The sequence below is a fragment of the Hypomesus nipponensis genome, chromosome 5 (genome assembly GCF_054491055.1).
Source record: "Hypomesus nipponensis isolate SF chromosome 5, ASM5449105v1, whole genome shotgun sequence".
Lineage (NCBI taxonomy): Eukaryota > Metazoa > Chordata > Actinopteri > Osmeriformes > Osmeridae > Hypomesus > Hypomesus nipponensis.
In genome coordinates, this window is record NC_140365.1 from 10,723,282 (window position 1) to 10,730,141 (window position 6,860).

The window sequence follows — 6,860 nt, forward strand, 5'->3', positions numbered from 1 at the left end:
AGATGACGTCAGAGGGCAATACGGAGCCGTATTGACCGCTGAGGAGGGCAATACGCGTCTGGCATGACTCCCCATTAGCCAATCAGAAAGCTCGTACCGTTGTTGCCATACAATAAATGTATATATTACATATTTCCAGTACAGACAGAGCTCGCCTTTTCTCTACCCAGAAGATGGACTGGCCAGGTTCCCAAATGCAAACAAGTGCACGCTGGTGCTATACCTGTGGGCAAGACTTATGAAAACTTTAAAAGGTGTAGCTTGGAATAGGTTAGAATATGTTCTGCAGATCAGTTTGGAGAGGACTAAATGTAGTCGTAAATTAATTGTATTTTACATGAACACATGTTTTGTTCTGTTTAAATGTATGGATTTCAAAGGCGTGATACTCATCTTCGAATGTTATGTATGTGATCTACTGATCCGTTGGGAGGGCGGAATATTGTTTGTCCTACATGTATCCTATTTTCAGTTACGTAATGCAATAACATTAAACACACAAAAATTGTATTTGGTCTGCTCATCTTTATTACATTGACATGATGGAGGCTGCTTACTCATTCCAAGGCCTATTGACAATGTGATTACAACAGTTAAATTATGTGTGTGTGAACTGTATTTAAGGCAGGACATTGAGGACCTGAGGCCTGTTCCATAAAGCGAGTTTACCAAATAAGACGGATTTATGTCAGTTAGTCGGACTCATTTCTAGTTCATTCGGTTCCACAAAGCTAGCTCAACGTAGTTCGAATTTGGTTACTATGGCAACTTAGGCTGCGAAACTAGTCTTGTCAGGGTCAGACTATAACTGTCAGGCTTTGCGTGACTTGGTGATCACCAGACGTTTCTGTAACACTGACCCAACGGGAAAACGATAATTTACCACGTATATTCTCCTTTTCTTATTCTCATCCATTCAATCTGTTTAACATGGATAGAAAATCAACTTAAATAGCCTACAACATTTAGCCTAATGCATTAAACAATGATGAAAAATGCTTTGATAGGCTACACACCATAGCCGTCAATGTATGGATGTTAGTTTGTGATTTCAAATGTTTAGGCATCAGGCATAGGCCTATATCTCAATCTAAATTATCAGAGTATAATTATCATAGCAATATAATTGTTAACAGTAGCCTACAATTGCAAAACGAACCTAAATCCGCCCTCAATTTCCCCGACACAAAAACCATGTAAAAAAGTTAGGCTTCTGGATTTATTGATTAATAGTAGGCTTTTTATTTTAAACAATGTCAAAAAAGCCAATTTAAATGAGTTGAGGGTTTCTTTTAATCAACAAAGTAAAGGTCTAAAAAGGTCCTCGACCTACGTAGCCTGTCGTTCACGACGTCAATCATGACATGCCATTTTATTTTGATTGAAGCGGTGGATTAGGGAGCTGTCATAGTATAGGATTTAAAGTGAACGTTCTTTCTGGAAGAAGTCACATGGCCGTGTGCATTGCTTTTGCCGTGGTGGATTATATGATCCATGTTTTACCTCTCGGGCTGCTTAAGAATAGGGTGCACGCGCAATTAGCTTGACTACTTAAATCTGACTTGAATTAGTAGGACTGCGTGAGCTGAAATTGGCCTTTATGGAACCGCTTTAGCCCCGCTTGACTAATTCAACTTATTCAAGTCTGGTTTAGGACTTTAAGTCTAGCTTTTTTGAGCGGCCTTTATGGAATAGGCCCCAGATCAGTTCCCAAACTGTCTCTATTTCCACCCAAACAATTTGTGTGTTGCCTGAGGTGTTCCAACTGTTCGTCACTTGGTTGAAATTGGTTTAGGGGAACCACAACTCTTTGTAGCCAGTCAAAGGCAAGTGCAGCCGCCCCCTGGTCAGCCACCCCCTGGAACTGGCTGCTCCAAATATACGTTGGATACCAGTGTGATGTTGCAACTCTTGTGTCAGACAACCTTGCACAAAAATTTGATATGGTGACATGTATCTGGCAGTCCTCAGGTCACGTTTTAAACGAGGCAGGTAAACGAAGTGAAGAGCCCAAAGATGCCTCTCGTTGTTGGCAATAATGATTCCTTCATTTTCTATATAGATATGTAAACAAGGAGTGGTAGACATCCATTTCAAGTCTTATTGTCAGGTACACAGAACACCACAAAGTCAACTCTTGATGGGAGACCAAACTGGGCGACTGCTTCCGAAAACAGGTCCATTACAATGTCACTTCTGTTGTTAGAAGCCTTCAGGAAAACCACCAGTCGGCTGAACCCATCGATTCCTCCATGGATTACAATCCTCCACTTAAGAGATGAAGGAAGGGAAAAGAAAAGATTTCACTTGCACATCTTATTTTATAAATAACAAAAAAAATATGAATTGCTTAAATGCAGCTAATATGATTTGTATACATTTCTGTGCAACATGTTGGGCGTTTAACTAGAAGAAAAGTCCAACCTCTATTCCATTCATGTGAAGCTGAAAATCTTATTTTAAATTCAAAACTCATAAAATAATCAGCTTGTCATTGGCTAGGTACACAGTTAGGGCAAATTAACGAATCACAGTAAAATAAGCCACTTACTTTAAGAGCTTGTGGTTGCGATCAAGATGCCACAGCAAATTTAACCCTGCCACTCGATGTGTTCTCCTCTGAAGCCTGTGGGACATACTCCGAATAGCAGCACCTTCAGATCAAATGCATCATCTGGTCTGTGTAGCGACCTCTAACAGATCAAATTGTACTGTCTATGGAAGACAATGTATACTTATCAGGACTTAGATACATTTTTTACATTCATCCCTAGTAGTAACTCACAATAAAACAATGTGTTTAAGGAACAGTGACAAGGTAGCTATGTGGTACAAGCGCATGACAGTTTTTTTCTCCAAAGATATGGGATATGAAAGAGTTCTATCAAAGTATATAAAATTCTTCATGAAATGTATAGAAAGTGTAATTCTGCAGTGTTTCATGTGCTTTGTAAATAAACAAAGGAATTGTGTAGGGCTCAGTGAGAAAGGGGTCACATTATTCAGATCTCTCCTGAACTAGTCCTTCAATTGACACATACCTTAACCGTCGGTTCACTGTTCTTGTTGAGACACCCACGATCTCTGCAATCTGTTTAGCAGAGAAGTTAAAGGACAACAACATCTGCAACTGCTCTTGGGCGATTTGGTAAACCGGCCTTCCTCCAGTCTTTCCTCCCATTCGAGATACGGTGAAAGCAGAAGCAACTACAGTTCAAAAGAGTTCTTGCTTCTTCAGATTATGTTTAATCTGACGAGTACATTACCAGGTGGTTGTTGTTGTTGATCAATGGCTTCCCGAACTAACTCGCTAATGAGCAAAAGCATGTCATCTACCACTCCAGAGGCCTGTTCCATAAAGCCAGTTTACCGAATAAGCCAGACTTATGTCAGTTAGTCTGACTCATTTCTTGTTCATTCGGTTCCATAAAGCTAGCTCAACGTAGTTCGAACTCGGTTACTATGGCAATTTAGGATACGAAACTAGTCTAGTCAGGGTCAGATTAACTGTCAGGCTTAGCTTGACTTGGTGCTTAACCAGACGTCCCTGTAACACTGACCCAACGGGAAGACGATGATTTACCACGTATATTCTCATTTTCTTATTCTCATCAGTTCAACATTGATAGAAAATCAACGTAAATAGCCTACATAGGCTACAACATTTAGCCTAATGCATTAAGCAATGATGAACAATGCTTTGATAGGCTACGCACCATAGCCGTTAAATGTATGGATGTTAGTTCGTGATTTCAAATGTTTAGGCATCAGGCATAGGCCTACATCTCAATCTAAATTATCTGTGTATAATTATCATAGCAATATAATTGTTAACAGTAGCCTACAATTGCAGAACGAACCTAAATCCGCCCCCAGTTTCCCCGATACAAAACCCATGTTAAAAAGTTAGCACTTGGCTACTGGATAATGTTTGAATTAATAGTAGGCTATTTATTTTAAACGATGTCAAAAAAAGTCAATTTAGATTAGTTTAGAGGGTATTTTTTAATCAACAAGGTCTACGTTCACGACGTCAATCATGGCGTGTCATTTTACATTGATTGAAGCGGTGAATGAGGGAGCTGTCATTGTACACGATTTAAAGGGGACCTTCTTTCTGGAAGAAGTCATGTGGCCGTGTGCATTGCTTTTGCCATGGTGGATTGTATGATCCATGTTTTACCTCTCGGGCTGTTAGAAAAAAATAGGTTGCACGCACAATTAGCTTGACTACGTAAATCTGACTTGAATTAGTAGGTCAGCGTGAGCTGAAATTGGCCTTTATGGAACCGCTTAAGCCCTGCTTGACTAATTAAACTTACTCAAGTCTGGTTTAGGACTTTAAGTCTAGCTTTTTTGAGCGGCCTTTATGGAATAGGCCCCAGGAGGACAAGACTAGCCAAACAGCTATCCAAAACAAGTAACTTGGCTTAACGTTGCTAATTGATAGCTTACCTGGTTAGAACAATCTGTATGGAATCCTGGTCATCTGAAGATAAAAGTCGAGTACATTCTGAAAAAGTCAGGGCACAATCGTTGAGAACGTTTGTGGTCGTAATTTTCTGAGATTTGCCTCCACCAGAATTCGAAATCACACACACACACACACACACACACACACACACCACACACACACACACACACACACACACACACACACACGTGTTTGTCTTCTTCGATGGTTCTTTGAATGGCGGTTGGCAAACAATGTATAGGTGCATCATCGCCACCTACTGGACTGGAGTATGATACTGGATAAACCCCACAAGTGGCACTCCCCCACACAAATGGACTGTCCCAAATACTAAATGATAGCTACGTAAGAGCCCACAAGGTCACAGTAGGACTATGTACAGCCTCGCGCAGACACTACGTAGAAAGGGGGGTGGCTATGTTGAAGCCAACCAATAGCATGGAAGCATAGATGGTCCAAACGTGTACAGACGTCAAAAACAGACGGCAAAAACGGACGTGTGTACGTAAACGTGATTTCAGACGTTTTGGCAAAGTTGGCGTTCAATACATTTTTGTTAACTGTCGCATAACATTTTAGAATGGGAGAACAGGCTATACACTTTTATTTTCGAAATATAAGTTAAACTGTCTCTAAACCATACTTTCGACGTCTCGCTACAAGCTTATCATACAAAGTAGTCAATTTATACATTGTGTTGGTGTGACTGTAATGTAAAGCAGACTTGTACACACGTATTGACTTAGTAAAAACTTATTTTACTCAGAGTAAGTGAATTTAAACCGCTATTAATTGTATATTACACATAAATCTCAAATAATTTAACATAGAAAAGCAGTATGCTGTATGTTTGTGTAAATGTAAAAAAGTAGGCTACAATTGTTTCAGTATCCACTTAACAAAACACACAGGATTCAGAAAGATCCGTCTAATGTCAAGGAACTGTTTTGGTGAATATTTGAATTCAGCTCACCCGACGACTTGCCTATTGGGGAAGATGACTGCAGGTACTGTCGCTCTCTGACAGCAGCGTCTCAACAACATTTCCAGCAAAGGCACATGAAGTATGTGTCACGACCCCACCCCTCTGAGCTTGTTTCCCTTACACACCTGCTCTTGATCATCGTTATCACTCTACTTAACCTGTGGCCTGACATTCAGTCCCTGCCGGATCGTTAGACGTACCAGTACGTTGCGCTTTAGTGCCTGGATCTTAAGGATTATCCCTAGTCATCCTGTTGCCTTACAAATTGTTTATTTATATTTCTGACCGGACTCCTGCTCCTCTGTTTCAGCCTCTGCACCCTGGAACCCGGTCACTCCCGCCTAACCACCCTCACCACCGACCTGCACATTTGGTACCACCATCACCTGTACCCACCTGTCACCAATAAACACCTTTTTCTTTCACCACCTACCAGTCTCGGTCTGCATTTGGGTCCGATCACTAGGAATTGTGACAGAACGATCCGGCCTTACAATGGACCCAGCAGCCCTGGACGCTGTGCGCCATGCCGTCTCCCAACAGGGCAATCTGTTGGGCCAACACAGCACGGCTCTGCAGGAGATAATGGCATCAGTACAAAACCTCTCTACCAGCGTGTCCAGTATCCGGGACCAGCTTAGTGCTCCAGCGGACCCACAACCGCATGCACCTTTCCTCGCACCTGCCGAAGCAGGACCTGCTTCCATGTCTGTTCTGGAGCCCAAGGTTCCTACACCTGAGAGGTATGAGGGGGATTTGGGAAAGTGTCGCTCGTTTCTCATGCAGTGTGGATTGGTGTTTGACCTGCAGCCCCGTACCTACGTCTCGGACAAGGCCAAGATAGCCTGTCTGATTGGGCTTCTCCGGGGAAAAGCCCTGGAGTGGGCGTCAGCTGTTTGGGAGCGACAGGACCCCTGCATTGGCTCATACCAGGAGTTCACGGCTGAGATGAGGAAACTATTCGACCACCCCGTACGAGGAAAGGACGCTGCTAAGCGTTTGTTTGCTATTCGTCAGGGAACCCGCAGTGTCGCAGAATACGTGATTGAATTCAGAACACTGTCTGTGGAGAGTGGATGGAACGAAGAGTCCCTACAGGCAGTATTCTACCAGGGGTTGACCGACCAACTCAAGGACGAGTTGATTTCTTATCCTGAGCCTCAGGGTCTGGACGACTTGGTAGCCTTGTCCATCCGGGTGGATAACAGGTGCCGGGAGAGAAGGAGGGAGAGACGATGGGGGTCTCCTAACCATCCGCCACACCTGAGACCGACCAAGCCTGTAGAAGGAACAGAGCACCCTGATCGTTCAACACCTCAAGAATCCGGAAGAGAGGTGAGGCTGCCTGACCCTGAACCCATGCAGGTGGGAAGACACGGGTTATCCACTGATGAGCGCCAG

The 6,860-nt window shown here is 42.8% G+C and overlaps 1 long non-coding RNA gene across 3 annotated transcripts; it reads right to left on the reverse strand.

Annotated features, from left to right (window-relative positions):
- Positions 1–505: 505 nt before the first annotated feature.
- On the reverse strand, positions 506–4,619 carry LOC146288449 (uncharacterized). Of its 3 annotated transcripts, none has more exons than XR_014755135.1 (3): positions 4,456–4,619; positions 2,552–3,091; positions 506–2,270 (listed from the first exon to the last, which is right to left on the reverse strand). It is a non-coding gene; the product is annotated as an uncharacterized LOC146288449 (long non-coding RNA). The 3 variants fall into 3 exon arrangements; XR_014755134.1 differs by having other exon boundaries at positions 2,552–3,169; XR_014755133.1 differs by having other exon boundaries at positions 2,552–4,619.
- Between the last annotated feature and the right edge of the window lie 2,241 nt (positions 4,620–6,860).